The 12,319-nt window shown below is 41.7% G+C and overlaps 1 protein-coding gene across 1 annotated transcript in view; it reads left to right on the forward strand.

Annotated features, from left to right (window-relative positions):
- Positions 1–12,319, forward strand: part of LOC121560857 (glutamate receptor ionotropic, kainate 4-like) — a 478,252-nt gene that overhangs the window by 340,128 nt on the left and 125,805 nt on the right. The gene's annotated exons all lie outside the window — the stretch shown is intronic.

The raw sequence follows: 12,319 nt of genomic DNA on the forward strand, positions 1-12,319 counted from the left end.
TTATTTAATTTGGTAGCTCCCTATGACAACCTAAAAATAATACTACTTAATTTTACTAACTAGTCCACCCTAGCCCTGGGCAATATTCCAATGAGATAAAGAAATCCCCTTTATCCTGGAATAGAAAGTATACATGTCGTTAACATATAATAAACAATTCAAAGATAGTAATTACACACAAAACCTGCTACATATATCCACAGTCCTATCTCATCAATAATCATTTGTATCAATCTAACTCCTCATAACTACTCCATAAAAAGATTATATAAAACCTTTCAAAAATTCAAACCACTCAAAATTCCTCTGAGTTTACAATGATTATGTTGAATTGATTGCCCTTCAGATCATATCCTCTTTAAATCTCACCATTATTATTGAACCCCTACATCTGCTCCTTTTGATCCCATATCAACTAATCCATTATCTTTTACATAATCAACAACAAAAGAAAATCCATGTCCTTTGCCATTGTTCCTGTCACCCCTTTAAATGTCATATTTCATTCATTAGCCAATACCCTCACTTACTTTGTGTAAGACTTGATATTTTATCCCAGGCATCTATTTAAAATGTGTTCGTTACGTTGTCTCCTACTCTCCCCTTATCATAATGCTATAGGAGACTTCCATCAATCCTGGAAAAAAACTCCCACTTACAAAACACTGGATAATACCACGTTTATTAAGTTAACTACACCTTCTACTATAAACCTATAACCCCTTTCTAATAATTTAATCATCGTAAACTGTTGCATTGATGTTTTTAAAATATAAACCAATTGTTTCATAATCCAAAACCCACAAGAAGATGTCTACTTAATCCATCAGGCCAACAGCAACAACTATCTCCCATCTTTCAACGTACTATAAACTAATTATCATTATCAGAAGTAATGAACCGTCGTCATAACTCACCGCTGTTTAAACAAACTTTATAATGTCATAATAAAATGATCAATGATCAAATATCGTTCCTTATTCAACTATCTAGACATGTTCTTCATTAGTAAATCGTCTCCACAAAGCAATACTACCTAATAACATATTCTCATTCTCCTAAATATAAATAATTACTTCTATTAAACAATCCCATTCAACATCAAGTCAACCAGTCTCATCCCCCAATTAACTTACTTACTTTTTAAACCCTCTACAATATCTATCATACTCTACCGCTAATTTTCCTTATAACGGTACCTCAACAGATGACAAATTACTGTGAAGTTATAGTCAAAACAAATAAAACATCCAATTCAAAGCTATTCAACTTTAATTACTATGTTATACTATTTACTATGTGTCGGTAAAACAATCCCTTTCACAAAATGTTTATCAAGTCACCTATTAATCTATGGCACTATCCACAATGTAAAAGTTTTGCTTTCTATCCCTCTCTGGGTTTGAACCAGGGACCCTCTACACATTGACAACATTCACCATCGACACACCATACAAAATCTGCGATCATTGCAAAGCAACTACTTCCAGTTCATAGAGCAAGTGACGTCACCTAATGAAAACCGCACTAGCTCTCACCGCTAACTAGCTAGCCATTTCACGCCGATAGTATTCAACCCCCAATGACTTCCTTCTCCTCAGCAATCATTGATCCTTGTACACCTAACGTAACCCATAATGTCCCTTACAGTGCTCTCACATTTTTACTAGCAGACCTAATAAAACACACTTTCAAACAGCGTTCTGCATTTACCTCTATCATAGGGTTTAAAAACAAACTTAACAACATTAACCATCCTAAATTGCCGTAGTAACGTCATGTTTGGTTCAGTTTATCTATGACCATTTACATTTTAGTCATTTAGCAGACGCTCTTATCCAGAGCGACTTACAGTTAGTGAGTGCATACATTATTTTTTTATATTTTTCATACTGGCCCCCCGTGGGAATCGAACCCACAACCCTGGCGTTGCAAACGCCATGCTCTACCAACTGAGCTACATCCCTGCCGGCCATTCCCTACCCTACCCTGGACGACGCCTCATACCACTGCGCCACTCGGGAGTATATAAGACATTCACTTCTCCATGCGTCGTAAACTATATTCAATTTCCCTGTAATCAACTAAGATCATAGCCACACAATGAAACCATCACTCCGCCATTATCAGAATGAATGAGATCTAGTCAACTATCCTTTCTAAGTAGGCTACAAGTAACACCAAACACTTGCTGTAGTTTACCATCATATATTGAAATCATCCATTTATCACGATCCAATTTATTTATAGACATATTCCACCACTCACTCGTTTAATCTAGCAAAACCATATTCAATGCCCAAAATAATTACTAGCACGCACTCTTCTCTCCATACCCGTTAACATTTTTACATTTTAGTCATTTAGCTGACGCTCCTATCCCGAGCGACCCACAATTAGTGAGCTCCTAAATTTTGTATAGTTATACTAGCCCCCCTTGGGAATCGAACACACAACCCTGGCGTTGCAAGCACCATTCTCCACCAAACGAGCTACAAGAGTCCTGCTATTTAACCCACACACGCTTCAAATCATACATTCAACATCACCAAACCAAATACTCCGTCATACCCATTCAATCAACACATCAGCAGTGGAATTTACACTCATAAATGCAGATTGTTACTCCATGCCATTGAAATGATAAATAAATTCCACAAGATGATGATTTCTCATCTTACCCTCTGATACAAAATGAAGTTCCATCACTTTACTACGTTAGCTCTACCATGATAATTAGTTCAATTGAACCCTATATTGGCTTTGTACTATGTTATACATTACGTCTAAAACAACATTACTTATGGTCAGTTTATTCCACTATCACATGATCCAACAATGGTATAAACTTAGAAAACCCATATTAATTACTTTCCCACCCATTACATACGTCTACGTTCGGGTGAGCAAGTTTAATACAAACATGACACTCTAATTATGATTTTGTCATTACTATTTCCACATCGTCACAACTCCAAATAGAACGTTAGAAACATATAGATACTCACATCAAATAATCCTTTAGTTAGTTTAACAATCCTCATTCAACCCAAATCAGCCTCTCCTTCATTCTCTCAGCGGAACCAAAAAAAAACAGACTGTAATTTCCAAGGACACTGCCGTTCCTGTCCCAGAAAACACAGACTTTCCACTACTCTCTAAAATAACATCAAGCTCTATTTACCCCTTTTAACTACTCTCCTGAGGATATTCATTATCACCTCTATGCTTACCTATCACTATTATTATTTCATGCAATGTTAGTAACATTCAATGTTAGTAATTAAACACTTGCATCAAATATCCACTTCTGATAATGTATTAACATGTAGTTCCTATTTGTTGTTTTTGGTGCTATGATTCAATATCTTACTTGTCATTGGCTCCCTCTCCTAGCCATTTTGAGTAATTCATTAAAATATTAATTCAAAAGGGCCTTAAACCCACTCATAATTCATAATGTTTTTCTTTTTTAACCATTATGAATTAAACATCACAATAAATAATTCCTGCTCTGTTGGGGCCTTGAATCTCACAACTCTGCACTAAGGACTGTAACCTTTGATTCTATTTTATAATGTCGTACACTCCATAATCTCGTCATGTTGAGGACGCGAACCTCGCATCTTTCTATGTTCGTCTACCAAAGACGTTTATCGCTTTTCATAATGATACAACACATCTCTCTATTTCATGAATTATTCCATGATGATACAACACATCAGAATACTTATTTCATGAATTATTCCATGATGATACAACACATCAGAATACTTATTTCATAAATTATTCCATGATGATACAACACATCAGAGCTTCATCTATTTTACTCCTATTATGATACAACACATCAGAGCTTCATAACCTAACTTACTCCCATGATGATACAACACATCAGAGTCTCTCTTTACCAATTTATGCTAATTACTGTTAACACACCTTGTTTTGAATCATAGCATCATGTCATTTTGCAATGTAATATTCCTCCTTACAACCCTTTACATAATTCAACACCACTCATTGTCCCCATTTTAAAATATTGAATTTTTAAGTTCGTTACAGTGTCACGCCCTGGCTCTGGGGACTCTTATATGTTGAGCCAGGGTGTGGATTTTCTATGTGTGATTTTCGATGTTTTGTTCTAGTTCGTGTTTTCTATGTTGGCCAGGGTGGTTCCCAATCAGAGGCAGCTGATTCTCGTTGTCTCTGATTGGGGACCATACTTAGGCAGCCTTTTGGCACTTTTGTTTTGTGGGATCTTGTTCCGGAAGGTTTGTGTTCAACCCAGGACTTCACGTATCGTTTGTTTTGTTGTTTTTGTTCGTGTGTGTTAAGTACGTTAATTAAAAGGAATGTACGCATATCACGCTGCGCCTTGGTCCGCTTCTTATAACGATCGTGACAGAAGATCCCACCAACAACAGGACCAAGCAGCGTGTTCAGGAACAAACGCCAGGTAAGGAACAGGAGGTTACTCTAGTGGATGTCCTCCTCGGTTGGGGGAAGATCACGGAGGAGGAGGCCGTCCGCTACCGGAGGGCAATGAGGGAGGATGCCCAGGCAGGAGAGGAGAAACGGCGCCAACCGTGCCGTCGTCGGACAGGCGAGAGGCAACCCCAATCAATTTTTTTGGGGGGGCACACGGCATGGACGACGGGGATGCTGGAGGCAGCTACAGGACGTATCGGCGGATTAGGAGGCCACCAGGTTTGGGGGGCTGGAAGGGAGGTTGGCGGAGCCTAGAGGTAGAGCAGAGCCAACTCCCCATACTCAGGCTAGGCAGCGTGAGACTAGGCAGGTTCCGAGTTATGCGGAGCTGCGTACTGTGCCGCGAGTGGTCCGGCACAGTCCTGTACGTCCTGTGCTAGCACCACGCACGTGTCGTGCTAAGGTGGGCATGCAGCCAGGACGGAGTGTGCCGGCTCAACGCTCGTGGCCTCCAGTACCCCTCCTCGGTCCCAGATATCCTGCGCCAGTGCCACGTGCTGTAGTGCCAGTACGAGTGCACAGCCCTGTACGTCCTGTGCTGATGCCTCACACAGAGTGTGTAGAAATAGGCATTCAGCCAGGACGGGTTATGTCAGCTCTTCGCTCCAGACCTCCAGTCCGTCTCCACAGTCCAGTCCGGCCTGTTCCTGCTCCCCGCACCAAGCCAGTGGTGCGCGTCACGCAGCCCGGGTCCGGCCTGTTCCTGCTCCCCGCACCAAGCCAGTGGTGGGCGTCGCCAGCCGGTCCGGCCTGTTCCTGCTCCCCGCACCAAGCCAGTGGTGCGCGTCGTCAGCCGGTCCGGCCCATTCCTGCTCCCGCACCAAGCCAGTGGTGCGTGTCGTCAGCCCGGTCCGGCCCGTTCCTGCTCCCCGCACCAAGCCAGTGGTGCGCGTCGCCAGCCCGGTCCGGCCTGTTCCTGCTCCCCGCACCAGGCCAGTGGTGCGCGTCGTCAGCCCGGTCCGGCCCGTTCCTGCTCCCCGCACCAGGCCAGTGGTGCGCGTCGTCAGTCCGGCACGGTCCGTGTCTGTTCCACCGGTGCCTGGTCCGGCACCGGTCAGCTGCTCCACACCAGAGCCAGAGCAATCCGCTCCACCGATGTCCAGCTCCGGCCAGCGGGACCAGACCAGGGGCGCTACGGGGGGTTAGAGAGAGAGTGGTGGTCACGCCCGGATCCGGATCCGCCTCCGAGGCGGAATGCCCACCCGGCCCCTACCCTCTTGAGTTTGGTTGGCGCGGTCGCAGTCCGCGCCTTTGGGGGGGGGGGGGTACTGTCACGCCCTGGCTCTGGGGACTCTTATATGTTGAGCCAGGGTGTGGATTTTCTATGTGTGATTTTCTATGTTTTGTTCTAGTTCGTGTTTTCTATGTTGGCCAGGGTCGTTCCCAATCAGAGGCAGCTGATTCTCGTTGTCTCTGATTGGGGACCATACTTAGGCAGCCTTTTGGCACTTTTGTTTTGTGGGATCTTGTTCCGGAAGGTTTGTGTTCAACCCAGGACTTCACGTATCGTTTGTTTTGTTGTTTTTGTTCGTGTGTGTTAAGTACGTTAATTAAATGGAATGTACGCATATCACGCTGCGCCTTGGTCCGCTTCTTATAACGATCGTGACATACAGTTCAGCTTTACCACAGATAAGCAGATTTTGACATAATTCAAAAAATGAAAGTCTGCTTACCTGTTAGTTGAGCTGTAGCTCCTTGTAGATGCAAGGATATACTTAGACACTTTGTAGACAGTTAATGCAAATGTTTAATGATCAGTACCGGGTTCGTTACAACAATGACCAGAGCTTTGACCCCTTGGTGTTACGAACTAACTTGAACAAAGAAAACACTCTACCTTATATACCCTTCTGTTAACCTCTTCCTGGCATACATCTGGCAAGTCTCCATGGGCACTCCCTGTCTTTGATGTTCATCACTCTTTACCCCAAGTCACTATCCTAAACATCACTCATGCTATGCTAAACATCAGTAATCTCCTTTGACATAATGGAATGCAGACTTTGTCTCCTAACCACTTATCTAGTAACTCTAACCTGTTCCCCACGATACTATGACATGACATTATTACACGCTAGAACTGATATAACAGAGACAAAGCACTGGAAAATAACTTTAGGCGCACTAGAGAGCTTTAGAAAAATCAGCTCAAAAATTGTTTAAAATAAACTGCATTCTAATTTCTTATGGAAAACCATATCAAACGAAGGTTTTTTTTTACGCATGTTCAGTTCTTGGGTCTCAAGCGCTGGACGAGTGAAAATTTGAAATGGAAGTTATGGAACTCCCTCGCATGCCTCTGTTATGGGAAAAAGTCCACAATGAAACGGACATTAAATGTGGAGAATGAAACATTTGCATCTGTTGGCCATCAAGTGGCTATTGATTTATATGCCATTGTAGACTACGGTATCCTACCATTTGATACAATAAATATGTTGAAATGACGATATCGCTGAAGTCATTGCAAATCAATTTGTGCCACTTGTGTAGTCTACCTGGAGCTGGTAAACGGGTTTAATAAATAGCCTATAACTTCAGTTTATTGGTGTTGTTGTAGCCTTGTGTTATTATGCAATTATTAACGGCCATGTTTAGTTAATTAATTTGGAAGTTATCAATTGTGATCATGGTCACAGCTCTATCGCAAATGTATCATTCTCCACATTTAATGTCAGTTTCATTGTGGACTTTTCCCTGAAATCAGATGTTGACCTATCAGGGGCTATAGGCTATCTGAATCTAGCTCAGCAAACCATGGGAAAGTTGAATTGCAATTATAAACACAGATTTTAATCAGTAGCCTATGCCTATTGAAATAACAAGCCAATCTCGCAAATCAGCCATTTATAACTGTTTGTAGTCTTAATATCTGGCACATAATAACTGCATAATTGCCAGATAATAGCCTAACAATCGTTTTTTGAAGTTTGTCTAAGTGTTTGTTTTATTATATAAAAATAAATAATTAGGGGGTCAAATAAAGTTTGTCCAAGTATTTCTTTCATCACTCAAACTCTGTTGGATTTATCTATAGTTTTGCAAACAGGATTTATTTACAATGATAATACTGAATGCTGATTGGTTGTAAGCCGTGGTATGTCAGACCGTATACTATAGGTATGACAAAAAATAGCAATAAGGCACCTCAGGGGTTTGTGGTATATTTGCTAAAATACCACGGCTAAGGGCTGTGTCCTAAGAACAGCCCTTAGCCATAGTATATTGGCCATATAGCCTACCACACCTCCTCAGGCCTTATTGCTTAATCATTGCAGTCAAACAAGTTAAATCGACATCCATTGATGGAAAATGATCTGGCAAGTTTAATAAGGGCAAATTATATTTTATCTTGGGACATATTCTTAAGCTCGCAAGAATTATAATTTTGATAGAAAATAAAATGTTGCTTCTTAGCCTACTTTATCAGAAATTACGTCGATATTCCTTCTTAAACTCTAAAGGATCAGACCCTTTTTCTCAATGTTCGCCAAAATGACATACCCAAATCTAACTGCCTGTAGCTCAGGACCTGAAGCAAGGATATGCATATTCTTGATACCATTTGAAAGGAAACACTTTGAAGTTTGTGTAAATGTGAAATTAATATAGGAGAATATAACACATTAGATTTAGTAAAAGGCCAAAATATAATATTGCAGTTTAGACGCAATTTAGATTTTGGCCACTAGATGGCAGCAGTGTTTTTACAAAGTTTCAGATTGACCCAGTGAAGCGTTGCAATATTGGACTAGTCTGCCCAAATGTGCCGAATTGGTCAATTGATACATTTTCAATTACATAACAATAGAGAACATACAAAAATGATATGGTAAAACAACATTTACGTTTACACACTCCCAGGAATGTCATACATGATGGATCATTAGATTATACACTAACTTTCACACATCTAGATGGCCGGGCGGGGTGCAAAGACTAAGATAAGTTTATGCAAAGACTCAATATTTGCAGTGTTGACCCTTCTTTTTCAAGACCTCTGCAATCCGCCCTGGCATGCTGTCAATTAACTTCTGGGCCACATCCTGACTGATGGCAGCCCATTCTTGCATAATCAATGGTTGGAGTTTGTCAGAATTTGTGGGTTTTTGTTTGTCCACCCGCCTCTTGAGGATCAACCACAAGTTCTCAATGGGATTAAGGTCTGGGGAGTTTCCTGGCCATGGACCCAAAATTTCGATGTTTTGTTCCCAGAGCCACTTAGTTATCACTTTTGCCTTATGGCAAGTTGCTCAATCATGCTGGAAAAGGCATTGGTCGTCACCAAACTGTTCTTGGATGGTTGGGAGAAGTTGCTCTCGGAGGATGTGTTGGTACCATTCTTTATTCATGGCTGTGTTCTTAGGCAAAATTGTGAGTGAGCCCACTCCCTTGGCTGAGAAGCAATCCCACACATGAATGGTCTCAGGATGCTTTACTGTTGGCATGACATAGGACTGATGGTAGCGCTCACCTTGTCTTCTCCGGACAAGGTGTTTTCCGAATGCTCCAAACAATCGGAAAGGTGATTCATCAGAGAAAATGACTTTACCCCAGTCCTCAGCAGTCCAATCCCTGTACCTTTTGCAGAATATCAGTCTGTCCCTGATGTTTTTCCTGGAGAGAAATGGCTTCTTTGCTGCCCTTCTTGACACCAGGCCATCCTCCAAAAGTCTTCGCCTCACTGTGCGTGCAGATGCACTCACACCTGCCTGCTGCCATTCCTGAGCAAGCTCTGCACTGGTGGTGCCCCGATCCCGCAGCTGAATCAACATTAGGAGACGGTGCTGATGCTTGCTGGACTTTCTTGGGTGCCCTGATGCCTTCTTCACAACAATTGAACCTCTCTCCTTGAAGTTCTTGATGATCCAATAAATGGTTGATGTAGGTGCAATCTTACTAGCAGCAATATCCTTGCCTGTGAAGCCCTTTTTGTGCAAAGCAATGATGACGGCACGTGTTTCCTTGCAGGTAACCATGGTTAACAGAGGAAGAACAATGATTTTAAGCACCACCCTCCTTTTAAAGCTTCCAGTCTGTTATTCTAACTCAATCAGCATGACAGAGTGATCTCCAGCCGTGTTCTCGTCAGCATTCTCTCCTGTGTTGACGAGAGAATCACTGACATGATGGCAGCTGGTCCTTTTGTGGCAGGGCTGAAATGCAGTGGAAATGTTTTTTGGGGATTAAGTTCATTTTCATGGCAAAGAGGGACTTTGCAATTAATTGCAATTCATCTGATCACTCTTCATGACATTCTGGAGTATATGCAAATTGCCATCATCAAAACTGAGGCAGCAGACTTTGTGAAAATTAGTATTTGTGTCATTCTCAAAACTTTTGACCACGACTGTACATCCAAGGTTAAATGTCATGAGCCAGTCACACTTCATATGCAATGTAGGCTATGGCATGGTAGCTAGCGTGCACAGACGCAATGCACACAACACTAAATACTTATAATTGACATTACAATTAAATTAGTTTCCATGAAACAGCTGCCTGTGTTAGCTGCTGAGTTAGTGCAGCGTCCTTAACTAGCTAGCTAGCTAGCTAGCTAGCTAGCTATGTTGTGCTAGCTAGCGAATATGGTAACTGTCACTCTCGTTGAGAGACGGGTCAGACCAAGGTGCAGCGTGAAAAGCGTACATATTTATTCAACTCAATAAACATAAACAAAACAAGAAACAACGTAACATGAAGTCCTCAGGCTATACACATACAAGCCTAGACACGGAACAAGATCCCACAACTAAGGTAGGCAAACAGGCTACTTAAGTATGATCCCCAATCAGAGACAACGAGCGACAGCTGTCTCTGATTGGGAATCACACCCGGCCAAACATAGAAATACAATACCTATAAAATAAACATATAATTTCTAGCATAGATTCTCACGCCAGTAACATTAGCAGTAACATTAGCTAGCTAGCTAAACATTTGTTATTTTCAACCTCAGTCAGCTGTGAAAGCTATGGATGTGGCTTTGGAAAACAATCTGTGCATGTGGGTGGGCTGCATTGGATGACCACCTTTTCATGGGAAGGCCCCTGTCATTTGTGACGATATAATGATTTGTGACGATATAACGATATTTTGTCTTTAGTTTAAATTATTTCAGAGAGGACCATTGATTCATTGGATTGAATAGTGATTTAAATGTTTCACCAGACGTCATTATGTGAATAATTTCAATACTATTGAATCAGAGATGTAACATGTGCCTTAGAATCATATTTTAGACAGTATACTTAAGTGACAGTGTCAGATTTACTTGGATCCTGTGAGATAGCCAATTTCAATGTGTTAGAGCTATGATGTAAAATATATATTATACATCTTTGGCTCAGCAAACCTTCTTAGCCATAATCCCCAGTTAAAAATACTATTTTGGCATTTGCCATCCACTTACCAACATACTCAAATGCATTCCTTCATGATAGAAATAAGGTTCAATATTTGTTATAAATATTAATGACTTTTCTGGTCCGGGAGTGCGGAATGCTTGTTAAATATCCCAGCTGGCCAAGAGAGAAGAGTACGATTATAGTAGTTCAGTGGGGCAGGGCTTACGGCTGCCCTTTGAACCTGACAGACATGAGGACTGTATGCAGAGCACTCCTCTGGAGGACTTCACAAAAGCCAGAGCCCTGGAGAGGCACACTAACAGGAGGTCCCTCGCATCCACACACACTCTCCCTCTCTTTGTGAGAATACATTGTGAAAATTGCTTGTTTTCTGAATGTCATTCATGTGCAGATATTCAAATACATGTATTTAGTGGTGAGGCTGCCACGGTGCTTGTGTAAAAAAAATCTAATGTTAATCAAAAAATAAAATATATCTACAATCCTTTCTGTCAGGCCCAAGTTGAATCTGAAATGTTGCATTTAATTAAATGAGTGTGTCAAACCACCCTGGGTCAGTTTACCCTCCCAGGTTCTCATAGATAATGCATGTTAATTCAGGATTATTCCACTCGGCCAAGCCTGAGGCATCAACTCTGACCATTATACAAGATGAAGACACAGTTGAACAGCCATGAATGGAAGTTGAACACATTTTTTATGGTCTAATGCTCATCAAATGTACATGATTATTGTGGAAGCAGTCATTAACATATTATATTCAATTTCTGCCCTATATTTCTCTGATATTTCTCTGACATTGACCTGTATGTTGACTAAACCCACTGTGTATGAGTAGTGTGTGTCGGCTGGCTCAGTCTGATATGTCCTGGCCCTGCAGGACATATCAGTGTGTATGGTCACGGTGTGGAATTGCTTTTATACTGCAGTATGTTCACGTTCCTTCCTATCCTCCATGCCCCGAGACCATTTTCCAGGAAATATCCTCTCACCTAACATTTTCCTGGTAGTGCTTTGAGATGCACGGAAATCTGTCAAAGCAAGTCTCCTCTCATTCGTACATCCCCTCCTTCACTTCACCACAATCAGCATCTCTGGCTGATTGCCGAAAGAGGTAGAGGTCAGCCCATGGCGATCCCCCAATGAGAACGCTTGAGAGATCCTTATAACATGCTGACCAGCCCGCACTCACGCACGCGCCATCGCGCGCATGTTGATTTTGTCCACCCACACCAGACGCGATCAGGACACGCAGGTTGAAATATCAAAACGAACTCTGAACCGACTATATTAACATTGGGACAGGTCGAAAACCATGAAACATGTATGTCAATTTAGCTAGCTAGCTTGCTGTTGCTAGCTAATTTGTCCTGGGATATAAACATTGGGTTGTTATTTTACCTGAAATGCACAAGGTCCTCTACTCCGACAATTAATCCACAGATAAAAGGGTAAACCGT

Source organism: Coregonus clupeaformis, chromosome 5 (genome assembly GCF_020615455.1).
Source record: "Coregonus clupeaformis isolate EN_2021a chromosome 5, ASM2061545v1, whole genome shotgun sequence".
Classification (NCBI taxonomy): domain Eukaryota; kingdom Metazoa; phylum Chordata; class Actinopteri; order Salmoniformes; family Salmonidae; genus Coregonus; species Coregonus clupeaformis.